Genomic DNA, 15,440 nt, shown 5'->3' with positions numbered 1-15,440 from the left:
CGGATAGAGAGAGACGGATAGAGAACAACAGAGAGAGACAGATAGAGAGAGACGGATAGAGAACAACAGAGAGAGACAGATAGAGAGAGACGGCTAGAGAGAGACGGCTAGAGAACAGAGAGAGACGGATAGAGAGAGACGGATAGAGAGAGACGGATAGAGAACAACAGAGAGAGACAGATAGAGAGAGACGGCTAGAGAGAGACGGCTAGAGAACAGAGAGAGACGGATAGAGAGAGACGGCTAGAGAACAGAGAGAGACGGATAGAGAGAGACGGCTAGAGAACAGAGAGAGACGGATAGAGAGAGACGGCTAGAGAACAGAGAGAGACGGATAGAGAGAGACGGCTAGAGAACAACAGAGAGAGACAGATAGAGAGAGACGGCTAGAGAACAACAGAGAGAGACAGATAGAGAGAGACGGATAGAGAACAGAGAGAGACGGATAGAGAGAGACGGCTAGAGAACAGAGAGAGACTGCTAGAGAGAGACGGCTAGAGAACAGAGAGAGACGGATAGAGAGAGACGGATAGAGAACAACAGAGAGAGACAGATAGAGAGAGACGGCTAGAGAACAGAGAGAGACGGATAGAGAGAGACGGCTAGAGAACAGAGAGAGACTGCTAGAGAGAGACGGCTAGAGAACAGAGAGAGACGGATAGAGAGAGACGGATAGAGAACAACAGAGAGAGACAGATAGAGAGAGACGGCTAGAGAGAGACGGCTAGAGAACAGAGAGAGACGGATAGAGAGAGACGGATAGAGAGAGACGGATAGAGAGAGACGGATAGAGAGAGACGGCTAGAGAGAGACGGCTAGAGAACAGAGAGAGAGAGACGGATAGAGAACAGAGAGAGACGGATAGAGAACAACAGAGAGAGACAGATAGAGAGAGACGGCTAGAGAGAGACGGCTAGAGAGAGACGGCTAGAGAACAGAGAGAGACGGATAGAGAACAGAGAGAGACGGATAGAGAGAGACGGATAGAGAACAACAGAGAGAGACAGATAGAGAGAGACGGATAGAGAACAGAGAGAGACGGATAGAGAGAGACGGATAGAGAACAACAGAGAGAGACGGCTAGAGAGAGACGGCTAGAGAGAGACGGCTAGAGAGAGACGGCTAGAAAACAGAGAGAGACGGATAGAGAGAGACGGCTAGAGAGAGACGGCTAGAGAACAGAGAGAGACGGATAGAGAGAGACGGATAGAGAACAACAGAGAGAGACTGCTAGAGAGAGACGGCTAGAGAACAGAGAGAGACGGATAGAGAGAGACGGATAGAGAACAACAGAGAGAGACAGATAGAGAGAGACGGCTAGAGAACAGAGAGAGACGGATAGAGAGAGACGGATAGAGAACAACAGAGAGAGACAGATAGAGATAGACGGATAGAGAACAACAGAGAGAGACGGATAGAGAGAGACGGCTAGAGAGAGACGGCTAGCGAGAGACAGATAGAGAACAACAGAGAGAGACAGATAGAGAGAGACAGATAGAGAACAACAGAGAGAGACGGCTAGAGAGAGACGGCTAGAGAACAGAGAGAGACGGATAGAGAGAGACGGATAGAGAGAGTCGGCTAGAGAACAACAGATAGAGAACAGAGAGAGACTGATAGAGAGAGACGGATAGAGAGAGACGGATAGAGAGAGACGGATAGAGAGAGACGGCTAGAGAACAGAGAGAGACTGATAGAAAGAGACGGATAGAGAGAGACGGATAGAGAGAGACGGATAGAGAGAGACGAATAGAGAGAGACGAATAGAGAACAACAGAGAGAGACTGATAGAGAGAGACGGATAGAGAACAACAGAGAGAGACGGATAGAGAGAGATGGCTAGAGAGAGACACAGAGAGAGACGGATAGAGAGAGACGGCTAGAGAGAGACGGATAGAGAACAACAGAGAGAGACGGCTAGAGAGAGACGGATAGAGAACAACAGAGAGAGACTGATAGAGAGAGATGGCTAGAGAGAGACGGCTAGAGAGAGACGGATAGAGAACAACAGAGAGAGATGGCTAGAGAGAGACGGATAGAGAACAACAGAGAGAGACGGATAGAGAGAGACGGATAGAGAACAACAGAGAGAGACGGCTAGAGAGAGACGGATAGAGAGAGACGGATAGAGAGAGACGGATAGAGAGAGACGGCTAGAGAACAACAGAGAGAGACGGATAGAGAGAGACGGATAGAGAACAACAGAGAGAGACTGATAGAGAGAGACGGCTAGAGAGAGATGGATAGAGAACAACAGAGAGACGGCTAGAGAGAGACGGCTAGAGAGAGACGGCTAGAGAACAGAGAGAGACGGATAGAGAGAGACGGATAGAGAACAACAGAGAGACGGCTAGAGAGAGACGGCTAGAGAGAGACGGCTAGAGAACAGAGAGAGACGGATAGAGAGAGACGGATAGAGAGAGACGGCTAGAGAGAGACGGCTAGAGAACAGAGAGAGACGGATAGAGAGAGACGGATAGAGAACAACAGAGAGAGACTGCTAGAGAGAGACGGCTAGAGAACAGAGAGAGACGGCTAGAGAGAGACGGATAGAGAACAACAGAGAGAGACGGATAGAGAGAGACGGATAGAGAGAGACGGATAGAGAGAGACGGATAGAGAGAGACGGATAGAGAGAGACGGATAGAGAGAGACGGATAGAGAGAGACGGATAGAGAGAGACGGATAGACGGCTAGAGAGAGACGGCTAGAGAGAGACTGCTAGAGAGAGATGGATAGAGAGAGAGTGAGGGAGAGAGCAGAAATGTGGCTCTGGTGTCTGAGCTGGTCTCTTTTTACGCTTGTTAGAACTGTCTCTGATAGTAATTATGGTAAAGTGTACAGCCTGTTTACACCATTACGTGTCACAGAGTTGTATGTTTCTGAGGGGAAAAGGATGAGAGTCTGAATTTACAGCAAAAGAGTGGAAAATATTTATAATTGTGTGGTTATAATTTATAGTGAGCGTATGTGACTGCTGGTATATTTGTATAACAGGAGGCTGCTGAGGGAAGGACGGCTCATAATAATTGCCGGACAGAGGCAGTGGAATGGCATCAAACACATGGAAACCATGTGTGTACTGTATGTGTGAATGTGGGTGTGTGTCACGTCCTGACCTTAGTTCCTTTTTTATCTCTATTTTGGTTTGGTCAGGGTGTGAGTTGGGGTGGGCATTCTATGTTTTTCATTCTATGTTTTGTATTTCTATGTGTTTGGCCTGGTATGGTTCCCAATCAGAGGCAACTGTCTATCGTTGTCTCTGATTGAGAACCATACTTAGGTAGCCTTTTCCCACCTGGTGTTTGTGGGTAGTTGTTTCCTGTTGTGTGTTGTCTTCACCTTTCAGGACTGTTTCGATTTTCGTTGTTTCACTTTTGTTATTTTGTATTTAGTGTTCAGTTCTAATAAATTATCATGGACACTTACCACGCTGCGTTTTGGTCCGATCTATCCTGTTCATCAGATGAAGAAGATCGTGGCAGTATGTGTGTTTTGCTGTGTGCGTCAGAGAGAGAGAGAGAGAGAGAGTGTGTGTGTGTGTATTGTGGGGCATGGAGTGTGGGATGCCAGCTCCGGGAAGCTCAGCACTATAGAAACCTGAGCCAGCAACTCCTGAGACAATGAGAGAAACATGTGAGGTTCTGGCACATGGTGGCTTGGATTACCTACCTGTCCTGCCTCACTCACTCTCACTCACGCTGCCTGCCTGCCCTCCTCCCACACTGAACTTTTGGCCCAGGGAGCACAGCTGCTGTTAACTTTCTGCACCACTCTATCTTATTTACTATTTTCATACTTTCCTTCATTACATCCCTCTCATCTCCCCAACTCTTCCTTTCCCCTGTCATCTCTCTTTCCCTATATCTCCCCCTCCTCTTTTTACTTCTCTGGGTCATCCCTCCCTCCCAGTCTTGATCCTCAGGTGTCTGGCTGACTGGGTCTCTGGGTCATCCCTCCCTCCCAGTCCTGATCCTCAGGTGTCTGGCTGACTGGGTCTCTGGGTCATCCCTCCCTCCCAGTCCTGATCCTCAGGTGTCTGGCTGACTGGGTCTCTGGGTCTTCCCTCCCTCCCAGTCCTGATCCTCAGGTGTCTGGCTGACTGGGTCTCTGGGTCATCCCTCCCTCCCAGTCCTGATCCTCAGGTGTCTGGCTGACTGGGTCTCTGGGTCTTCCCTCTCTCCCAGTCCTGATCCTCAGGTGTCTGGCTGACTGGGTCTCTGGGTCTTCCCTCTCTCCCAGTCCTGATCCTCAGGTGTCTGGCTGACTGGCTGACTGGTTCTTCCCTCCCTCCCAGTCCTGATCCTCAGGTGTCTGGCTGACTGGGTCTCTGGGTCTTCCCTCTCTCCCAGTCCTGATCCTCAGGTGTCTGGCTGACTGGGTCTCTGGGTCTTCCCTCCCTCCCAGTCCTGATCCTCAGGTGTCTGGCTGACTGGGTCTCTGGGTCTTCCCTCTCTCCCAGTCCTGATCCTCAGGTGTCTGGCTGTCTGGCTGACTGGGTCTCTGGGTCATCCCTCCCTCCCAGTCCTGATCTTCAGGTGTCTGGCTGACTGGGTCTCCAGACAAAGGGTGTCCCCCACCATCCATTCACAAGCCACAGGTGAACTCTCCTACACCGGGCAAACCTGACTTTCAAGTCTCCCACAGACATTTGCACATACATATTGGGCCAGTCTCCTCTCACCTGTGCAAATAGAACTGGTTAGGGTGAGAGAGAAAGAGAGAGAGAAAGAGAGAGAGAAAAGAGAGGGGGATGACAGGCAGAGTGAGGTAGGGAGAGAGAGATATATAGAAGGGTAGAAGTTGAACAAAACAGAGAGAGAATGACAGAGAGGGGACGAGGGGGAATGAGAGAGAGAGAAATGGAAAGAAAAAGAGTGAAAAGAAGAGGTCTGCTGAGTTTTAGTTACAGGGTGGGGCCCAGAATACCTCACAGCTAAGCAAACCTCCAGTACCACAACAACTCACCTGGGCTCTCTCTTCTACCTTTCACTCTGTTTACTCTCTCAATTTCGAGAACTGTCCGTACACTCATTAGAGAGTGAGAGAGAAACTTCCATGAACCCTCAAAAGGGTTTCTTTTTGAGGTTCAAGAGTTCATACATGTAAAGTCACTTTTTTCAAATGCAAAATGTCACCTCTCCCTGTCTCCCCCTCTCCCTCTCTCTCTCTCTTCCTCTCTCCCTGTCTCCCTCTCTCCCTCTCTCCCTGTCTCCCTCTCTCCCTGTCTCCCTGTCTCCCTCTCCCCCTCTCCCTCTCTCCCTGTCTCCCTCTCTCCCTGTCTCCCCCTCTCCCTCTCTCCCTGTCTCCCTGTCTCCCTCTCTCCCTGTCTCCCTGTCTCCCTGTCTCCCCCTCTCCCTCTCTCCCTGTCTCCCTCTCTCCCTCTCCCTCTCTCCCCCTCTCTCTCTCTCCCTCTCTCCCTCTCTCCCTCTCTCTCTCCCTCTCCCCCTCTCCCTGTCTCCCTCTCTCTCCCCCTCTCCCTGTCTCCCTCTCTCCCTGTCTCCCTCTCTCCCCCTCTGTCTGTCTGTCTGTTCTGTCTGTTCTGTCTGTTCTCTCTGTTCTGTCTGTCTGCGTGCAGGTCGGGGCCTGAAAGATGTACCAGACCTGCCAAACATTGGCCTCCACCTCGCCCTGCAGACATGGCTAAACTCAATCACACACACACACACGCACCTTTCAACAAACATACCATACTTCACTGTACAGACACACACAGTTTCACAATCACACCCATGTTCACATGCAAGAACACACATTGTTTTACATTGACATTTTTTGTCATTTAGCAGATGCTCTTAGCCAGCAATTAGGGTTAAGCGCCTTGCTCAATGGCACATCAAAAGATTTTTCACCTAGTCGACTGGCCCAACACTCTGAACCACTAGGCTACATTCCGCCCACACACACGTACACCAGGTGCGCAACTTTCGCTGGGGACAGGGAGGGACATGTCCCCCCACATTCTGAAATTGCATTTTTGTCCTCGCCAGTTTTATCATTGGAATGTGATACAAAACAAGGCAACAGTGGGCTTTAGGACCATGCGGACGCCTCCGAGCGGTCGGGTACACACGCACGTACGCACACACACAGTTTCACAATCACACCCATGTACACACACACACACACACACACACACACACACACACACACACACACACACACACACACACACACACACACACACACACACACACACACACACACACACACACACACACACACACACACACACTCTTTCAACATCATTCCCCTTTAATTAACCAGGTTAGTCTTGTTCAAGAGAGACATGGACACTAATTCCCATTCACACCCATGTAAACACACTGTCACTCCTTAACAGTCAATCTCCCACAGTTACATGCCACATCTTTCAGGCCCTAACACACAAACATGCTGCATTTTTCTGCATTCACACGGTCCCCCACACCCAAACATAAACACTAAGCATGCACTCAGCCTCTCACACATAGCTTGGCCCTATATTTGAACACCAACACACTATACACACATTCTTCCATGCTCCAACACACCCACAGGGGCCCTGCCTTAGTCGTAGACTCTCCTACCCAATAATGACAACGCGAAAATAGGTTTTTAGAATTTTGGGCCAATTTATACAAATTAAGGAACAGAAATACCTTATTTACATAAGTATTCAGACCCTTTGCTGTGCCACTCGAAATTGAGCTCAGGTGCATCCATTTCCATTGATCATTCTTGATGTTTCTACAACTTGATTGGAGTCCACCTGTGGTAAATTCAATTGACTGGACATGATTTTGAAAGGCAAACACCTGTCTATATAAGGTCCCACAGTTGACAGTGCATGTCAGAGCAAAAACCAAGCCATGAGATCAAAGGAAGTGGAGCTCCGAGACAGGATTGTGGCGAGGCACAGATCTGGGGAAGGGTACCAAAAAAATGTCTGCAGCATTGAAGGTACCCAAGAACACAGTGGCCTCCATCATCCTTAAATGGAAGAAGTTTAGAACCACAAAGACTCTTTCTAAAGCTGGCCACCTGGCCAAACTGAGCAATCGGGTAGTAGGGCCTTGGTCAGGGAGGTGACCAAGAATTTGTTTAACACTTTTTTGGTTACTACGTGATTCCATGTGTTATTTCATAGTTTTGAATTCTTCACTATTATTCTACAATTTAGAAAAAAGTAAAAAATAAAGAAAAACTCTTGAATGAGTAGGTGTGTCCAAACTTTTGACTGATACTGTATGTTTCCTGAGCTTTCTTATATCTCCTGGATATAGGAAAGACACTTCAAAACCTTATTCCTTATGATAAATTTTTTGGCATTTTTTTTGTTGCCATTGATGAATGTGTTATTCAATGCGTTTCTATGGGATTTGGTACTAAAGGCCAAATTCAATGTTTTATCAAATATATATTTTTAATGTATTTTTTAACACCTAAAGGGGTCCTAAAAGTCAACATCAAATAGCTAAATGATCTATTGTATGTACATCTTAAAACAATGACATATGTCAGTTTATAACCCCCCCCAAAAAATCTTAGACTCTAGAGAATTAAAAACATATACCTTTAATTCTCAGCATCAACAAAACTCTCTCTATCCTCTATCTTGTTAAGTGTGTTAAGATGTAGTGGCCGCAGCCACTTGATCTTAATGAGTGCTTGTTTCCTTTGAAACGGGGTCTGTTTGGCATGGTAGCTCCATCCTGGTGGACTAATTCCATGACTAGAGAATGGAAGATCATAGGTTCAAATCTCACTGATGCTGTGTCACAATACAAAATACATGTGTTTGCATGATCAATTCCTACGGAAATGAACCTACCTAAAAATGTCAACTCTTGGTCGTTTTTTCATTAGTCCACTGTTGATAAGGTCCCAAAATGCTGCATCATCACGTTGATGTGGCCGGTGACACTGTGGTTCTTGAGAGTACAATATCTTGAAAACCTGACTGCTGACATGCAAAACATTTTGGGACTGTATCAACAGCGGACTAATGAATATTATTATTATTATTATTTTTAAATATGATAGATTTTTTCCCCCTTGCCTTCCTTTCTGCATTACTAGGCACTAGTAACATCCGCATTTCGCTGCACCCGCTATAACACCAACTAAACTGTGTATGCAACCAATAAACTTTGATTTGATTAAGCTTGATTCTTTTGGGAGACGTAAAGTGGTAAGCCTTCTAAGCTATGGTGTGTCTGTGTCTGTTTGTGTTGGTATAGCGGACTGGGTGTAGTGACACGGCTTGTTTTGATACTACTCAAACAATGTTTATGATAGTATTTCTATGAATGGGTCTCTCTGAGTGTGGTTGTGGGTGCAGTATCTGAGGTTATGTTGTCAGCTGTGTTTGTGAGGTTGTTATGTAGTGGTTATGAGATAGCTAGGGCGGTTGTGAGGCGGTTGTGAGGTGGTTGTTGTTTTTCCACGGCCTCTGGGCCTTCCTGTGTGACAGTAACGTGAGGTAAACCCCAGTAAATATGTCTTAGTCCTCCTTCCTCCCATCTAATTCCTCATTACCTCACAGTAGGCTGTCTCAGGGGAGATTTAGAACGCCCCCAAGGCTGTGGTGTGTTTGGCTATGTTTTAATGAGTGTGTGTTAACCCATGCGGTGAGTGTGTTGGACCACAGAGGTTCACTGCGGGAAGCAGGTAGCCCTGCAGCCAGGTGTGTGACCGTTGAACACATGGGTCATGCAGGTGACACACTTTCTGGGGTCTTCTGAATATGTGTGTGTGTGTCTCTCTGTGTGTGGTTTCACAGCCCGTTCGTTACACTGGCTTACGTAGGTCCACTGTGTCTCTGTCCTGTTCTATATAGAAAGAGCTTTAGAAAGACTTCATCCAGAAAAAAAAACACACTGACTTAAGTCTACTCACCAATCAAGCCCTATGACAGTGTTCGATACAGATGAGTTAGTCTCAGATCTTATCCACACTAACAATCTTTGTTAAACGTTTAGAGAGGACCAAAAGAGGTGCGAGTCGGAGACACACTTGTGTGCTCTGTTGATTGTTGATTTGATATTAGTGCATTTGTCTGGGGACTCGGGGGTTTGCTCATTCTTTCAGCTTTTATCAGCGTAACTGAACGCCCAGCCTCGTCAATCTACCCTCTCTACTTGTCTACCTGACTGTCTGTGTCTTAACCTTAGTCAACCCTTGTCTTTAAACAAACTCATAAAATCACAGTTTGTTCCCAACATTGTTCAAACAAAGCCTAGGAAAAGCCAGAGGGGACTAGAGGGAAATCTGTCAGCCATGTTCACCAGCCCCCATCAGTGGAAGGAAGAAGTACTGCAGGATGGATGTTTTGATATTTTGAAGGAGAGAGAGGATCTACATTTTCATGTGCGTAGTTGTTTTACAATCGTTGATATTTTTGTTATTATCAAATGTTTGCTTGTTATTCAATCTCGCAGGCTGATTCCCACCTTTTGGAGGGGACGAACTACATGTTCAAGCTCAGCTTTGAACTGCATTACAATAGCCAATGTTATCAATAGCCAATGTTCTCAATAGCCAATGTTCTCAATAGCCAATGTTTTCAATAGCTAATATTATCCCAAAAAATAGTTCTCACGAACATCAAAACGGTATTCATTAGTGCATACCACGATACTACAACCTAAATAAATGTTCTGTTATCTTCTTTTAGTTAATTCATATCATTAACATTCCTTGTAACAAGAACCGTAAAGTTTTCCCTGTAAAGCCTTTCTAATGATGTTCTGTAGTCTGACAGAGCCAGCCACGCTGTGTAAGCAACTATAGGCATGAACTAGTGGTGTTGAATTGAATCCGTTTGCGATATGTGTGATTTCTCCTCTGGCATTGTGTCTTCTACGACAGTGTTTACTGATAATTGAGTAATTAGGTGTAAAAGATAGCACTCCCATGGCTCAGTACAGCTAATCTTACCTGCCTGGGTTCCACTGCAGATCAGGTTTCATCACCTCAAGAGGTTAAACACTGCAGTTTAGCAGCAGCACGTCATCGCTTCCCTAAACGTGTGTGTGTGTGTTAGCGGCTTTAAAAATGCTTAACTGTCCTCATGCTATTCACTAAACAGGCCTCAGAGATGAGGCAATCAGCAGCAAGAAAGTGCTTAGAACCTCTGAGAAAAGATGATTGTTTGGCTTCACAATTGCAACAAAAAAAAAGGAAGACGATAATTTGACATTTCTTTTGTGAGTTTCAAAATCGCACCCTGAAAGGAAAGTTGTCGGGCACACTTCATATAGCTAGCAGCCTCACCTGCGTTGGTATTCCAAAGACAAACAACAATGCGTGCTCTTGGCCACAGACAGAGAAAGTGGTCATTATTTTTTAGTTACAGTGGCCATTGAGGTTGTGAAAGTAGTTCAACATGATGTGCATGTCATTACGGTGTAAAGAGACTTTTGTAAGTCACTCTACTCCTCTTCCTGCTTTCGTTAGGCTCTCAGTTGAAGAGCAATGTGCACACGCACACGCACACGCACACGCACACACACACACACACACACACACACACACACACACACACACACACACACACACACACACACACACACACACACACACACACACACACACACACACACACACACACACATTTACCAAACAGATAAGGCTCTCTCACACCTCTGGCATGGGAAGCCATTACAGCACCATTACAGCACCATTACAGCACCATTACAGCACCATTACAGCAAACCCACAGAGTTATATGCTGCAGCGTCCCTGCACTCCACTAGCCTACTTTCTCTTCCTCTTTTTTACTTTCTTCACCAAATACCAAACTCCACCTGGGCCTCCAACCAGAAGTGGATTCGGTTACCGATGCATTTCCATTTGATTGTCCCAAAAGGGGACTCGAAGAAGTAAGCGGTATGACTACGGGGGATCATATTTATGTAACACACACACAGTAATCCCACAGGACTTCCATTCCAAGCCACACCCAGGAGTAGTGGTAACAGGAGAACACCTTTCACAGGGTCAGATTGGAAGAGGTGGGAAAAACAGGAAGGCAGAAAGGTGCACAAAGCTTAGTTTCACCTATCCATACCTGCTATCCTCCTTCTGTCTCTCTCTCGCTCTCTCGCTCTCTCGCTCTCTCTCTCTCTCGTCCACCTTTTCTTTCTCACTTTCTCTCTAAAGTTAGGGCTTCTGCAACATATCTGAGCCATTTGAATATTCGTATCTGCTGTTAATTTGTGGTGTTTTTCTTCTCCCCCCTCCCGTAGTGTTTGCCTAAGAGTTGGCTCCTCTCAAAGGGGACAGTAATATCCACTGATGTAATGAGTGAGATAGGGATCTTTTGTGCACAGCGTTATAAATTGTCACCGTAATGTGAGTGAGTGGGGAGAGCGGGAGAGAGGGGAGGGAGAGAGGGGTGGAGGGAGGGTTGGATAAAGCAGTACGGCTGGAATCCACAGTGTTGTGAGAGCCCATACCTTTCAGCTTCATTAAACCAATTTCACGCCGAGGTGAGCTATGAGAGGAAGCTCCGAGTCTCAGCGGTAGCAACAATGGCACATTGAAGGGACGAGGCGAAAGTAAATTAGGTACCACTTCACAGACGGCAAATTAAAATCTGAAAGTTGGATAGGAAAAGTTGAGGGGAGATGATTATGTCTTTATTGTGCCCCCCAATCTGAGAAAAACCCTCCTTCCTTTTACCAACATCCTTTGTCCCCCCCACCTCCCCAACCCAATCCTCAGAGAAAAAATTATCTATTTCTTGTCTGATAATTGGTTTTGAAGATGGCCCCACTCAAAGCCTTAGTAAATCTCAAACAGCAAGCTGCGTGTGGACCTCCTTTCAGAGACTTAATTTGCTTGAGCTTATCAGTAACATTTCATATCCAGGAAAATCCTATCAATTGAACTTTAATGTGCTGCTTATTTCTGTGCAATCATTGACCTCCCGTGGCCATTGAGCTGTTCTATTGGGCAGGGAGCTGGCTGTTTCTCAGTCAGCCCCCTCAAGGTGCAGGTTTTAGCCTTCTCTCTGACACAGACACAGTCCTCTCTGCTTATGGAGTTAGTATTACTATTTACCATGGCATTACATGGAAATCCATATTTGTTTGTGTCAGATGTTGATTTGATACATGTACAAAGTATATCTCTTAAATTCCATTGACTCTAATCTGATATGTAAAGTTCTATGTTTTGACAGTGTTTTTCAGAAGTGTGGTGAGAGAGAGGAGCGTCAGAAACATGAAACTTAAGATAGCAGAGTGGAAGAAGAGAACAAGTCTTTAGCACTTTGAAACCAGACACCGGGAGGTAGCAGATCCATTGGGTGGCTAAGGATCATGGGTATAGTGCGTCACGTGTATGTCAGTGTGTCAGCGTGTGTGTGTGCGTTCATGCGTGTGTGTGAATGTGTGTGTGAATGTGTGTGTGAGTGTGTGTGTGTGTGTGGGGAGGTGGATGCTGACAGGGTCTCTCTCTCTTTCTCTCTCTCTCAGGTTGACTGGGTCACTCGGGGGGCCCCGGACCCCACACAATGCCCTGGCAGCAGTGTGGGCTTTACTGGGCCTCTACAGAGCAGCGCCGAGCTGCTAGCTTTACGAGAGACAGACGGATGGATCCCCTCACCTCGCGCCATAAAGCCACCAGTCGGGGATAAAAGAGGGCAGGTGCGAGGGGAAGCATTGAGAGCTCACCTGCACCCAGCAGGGAACAGCCTCTATCCAGCCAACCCAAGAGGGCCTCCACATTCAGCCTCCTCTCACTAACACCACTAATGGGGAACAGGGGCACTGTCAAAGAAGAGGAGAATCCTTCCTTGTTTTGGATGGCCTGGGATCCTTATTAGCTGTTAGTGCTAGAACACAGCTATAATGGTGAAGAGTTCAGTGCAGTTAACACAGATGTTGACAGTGCAGTGCAGAGCAGGCTGCAACAGGTTGCTGCTAAAAGCTGTAATTACAGTATGATCTGGAGACTCTAGTTACTGGGAGAGTGAGAGTGGTGGGATCCTTATGAAAAGTGCCAATTCTGAATGTATTTTTAAGAGGCACTTGTTGGAGGGAGAACATGGTTAGGTAACAGGTTGATCAGGAGTCTGACAGGGAATGGGACATACAGACAGACTAACTGACAGAGGGTCAGGATTGGAGACAGGAGGCAGGCAAGGTGGCAGATGGGCTAAGCGACAGACAGAGACAGGTAGGCATGGAGTCATGGAGCCAGGCAGTCAGGGAGGCAAGCTGTCGACCCACCCTGGGTAGCTTCTGCCTTCCCTGTTGGAGTGACAGATGTGTGGTGAATCTTTAGCTCTCCTCACAGCTCCTCACTCTCCACTGTCACCGCATCTGTCCCTGGCAATGTCACCTCCTCAGTCCCCCTTGGCTCAGCCCCCTCCTGTGTAAATGCAGGACAACAAAAATGAGTTCAGCGGACTTATTGATTAGTCCAGCCTGCACTGGGTAGCTTCATTTAATGACCTCTGTGACTCATCATTGACAAGGCTTTGTCTTTGTGATTAGTTCAAAATTTCACTGGGCATATGGGAACCCTGTGTCTCACTCAGTAGGACAATTTAAACAGAACATCTGTAGCCTAGCAGATCAATGCAAAAATTTGCATGTTGATCTACAGTGCAGAATTATGAGCATATTTGAATATGTTGACATGGATCAAGCAGATAAACAAACATTTGGACGTTGATAAGTGGGTCATGTTTGTGGGACAACAACAACAGAAAAGAAGAGGTCAACGTATGCTCTCAACCGAACACAACGTCCTGTCTCATTGTCTGCCTTAAACCCCACTGTAAAAAACATATACTGCCTCGGCCATAGTAGATGGTAAGTAGCATTTTATCCTCATCAGTCTAATCTTCTCAGACGCCTCAATGTTAAAGTGTCTGGACTCGCCGTCTCCCATCCACTGTCCCTCTCTCCCACTCAGCTCAGCTCAGCCTGGCCCTGGCGAGAGATGGTTTATTTAAATTGAAAATTAGCAAAACAAAACAAGGGCAAGAGGATCCCTGAATGGGGCCCCTTTCTCTGGGAGCTCCTGTGCCGTTGAATAATGCATATGGGAGAAAGTAAACAGCAGCCTCGGGCTCCGTCCAAGGAACAATGGGCCGCACACAGCCCAACCACGGCGCCTGTTTTTATTACGGGCCCTGTCAGTCCCCTCCTCCCTCCCTCCATCCATCCCTCCCTCCAGTACCTCCTCTAGCCTGGGAATCGTGGGACGCAGGCCAGGCAGCAGCTGCTGACCGCTCCACACTGACCCAACACACTCCGCGACCTGCAGGATAACTCCACACACACGCCCTCCCAGCCAGCACACACCACCACTGCATACCTCCACTGTCACAGCCTGCATGCCTGCCTACCACCACTACAGTGCATACATATACACAGTCACACCAGGCAGCAACTGGTTGGCCACATCCAGATGGTGTCTTGTGAGGAAATGTTTGAATGCGCTGAATGTTCGAAACATAGAATTTATGTTTTTGTTCTTGTCATGAATGACTGACTCATTTAGACTCAGGAAAATATCAGACTTTACCAAATCCAACCCCTATTTCTGAGATCTTGGCTTGGACAGTGACGGGTCACTGTGGCCACTTGTGAACTTTTCTCTCCACTAGAACATTCTGTCTGTGTGTGTTCTCTCTCCGATCAGGCTGGCATTGAGATTCCGGTCTTGCTTCTGGCTTCAGCCTGGGCCGGTTGCCATGCCGACGGGCAAATTGGCTAGCAGGATGAGTAGTGATGTGATGTGGCTGTGGCTTTAAAGTCCCAACAAAGACTGTATTACAACCCAATCTTTGCATAACACACTATTGTTGTCACGTTCTACTGATATTAATCCTCCTGCTGCTGGAGACGTGTGTGTCTCTCTGTGGAAAGGTGTTGTGTGTGTGTATGTGTGTGAACGTGTGTGTATGGCTGGACACCAGAAGTCACACTAAAGATTATCTACAGTCACAACGACTGAAGATACATACTGAATAAAATAAAGGATTTTGCAATGATTTTGATAGTGAAGTTAATGTTTTAGTCAGTTTGTTGACATTGCTCTCTTTCTCTCTCTCTCTCTCATACTGTTGTAGTCCAGGTCTGTGTCTTTAGTCTGGCTTGAAAAAACTCAACAATGTTCATGGAACCTCCATACTCCCCGCCTCACCTCAGCAAACATCCCTGGGCCCTAGGCCTGAGACGAGTCTATAGCAGCCTGGCCTTATAGCCTAGTCCCTGAGTGTGAAGGGACATAAAGAGAGGGGGAGGGGGGGTCCCTGTAGCAGGAGCGCATGATACCGGGCGGCTGCAGGATGTTTGAGTTGGTTTAACAATATCCTCTGACAGTGAGGAGGGGACAGACACAGGCATGATCCAGGTCTTCACCTCTAGTCCATTGTTCCCCTTATCTCATCTACTGCTATCTGGGGAGGGGATGGAATGAGGGAGGGAGGGGGGAGG

At 47.0% G+C, this 15,440-nt stretch overlaps 1 long non-coding RNA gene across 2 annotated transcripts in view; it reads left to right on the top strand.

The window, feature by feature from the left end:
* LOC139574247 (uncharacterized) overlaps positions 1 to 14,996 on the top strand; it is a 59,443-nt gene extending 44,447 nt beyond the window's left edge. For both annotated transcript variants that reach the window (XR_011674743.1, XR_011674742.1), the window contains one exon: positions 5,579 to 14,996. This is a non-coding gene — a long non-coding RNA (uncharacterized lncRNA). The remainder of the gene's footprint in view (positions 1 to 5,578) is intronic.
* Positions 14,997 to 15,440: the final 444 nt, after the last annotated feature.

This window comes from Salvelinus alpinus, chromosome 4 (genome assembly GCF_045679555.1).
Source record: "Salvelinus alpinus chromosome 4, SLU_Salpinus.1, whole genome shotgun sequence".
Lineage (NCBI taxonomy): Eukaryota > Metazoa > Chordata > Actinopteri > Salmoniformes > Salmonidae > Salvelinus > Salvelinus alpinus.
The sequence above is the reverse complement of the archived record's forward strand: the minus strand, read 5'-3'. Positions and strand labels throughout refer to the sequence as shown.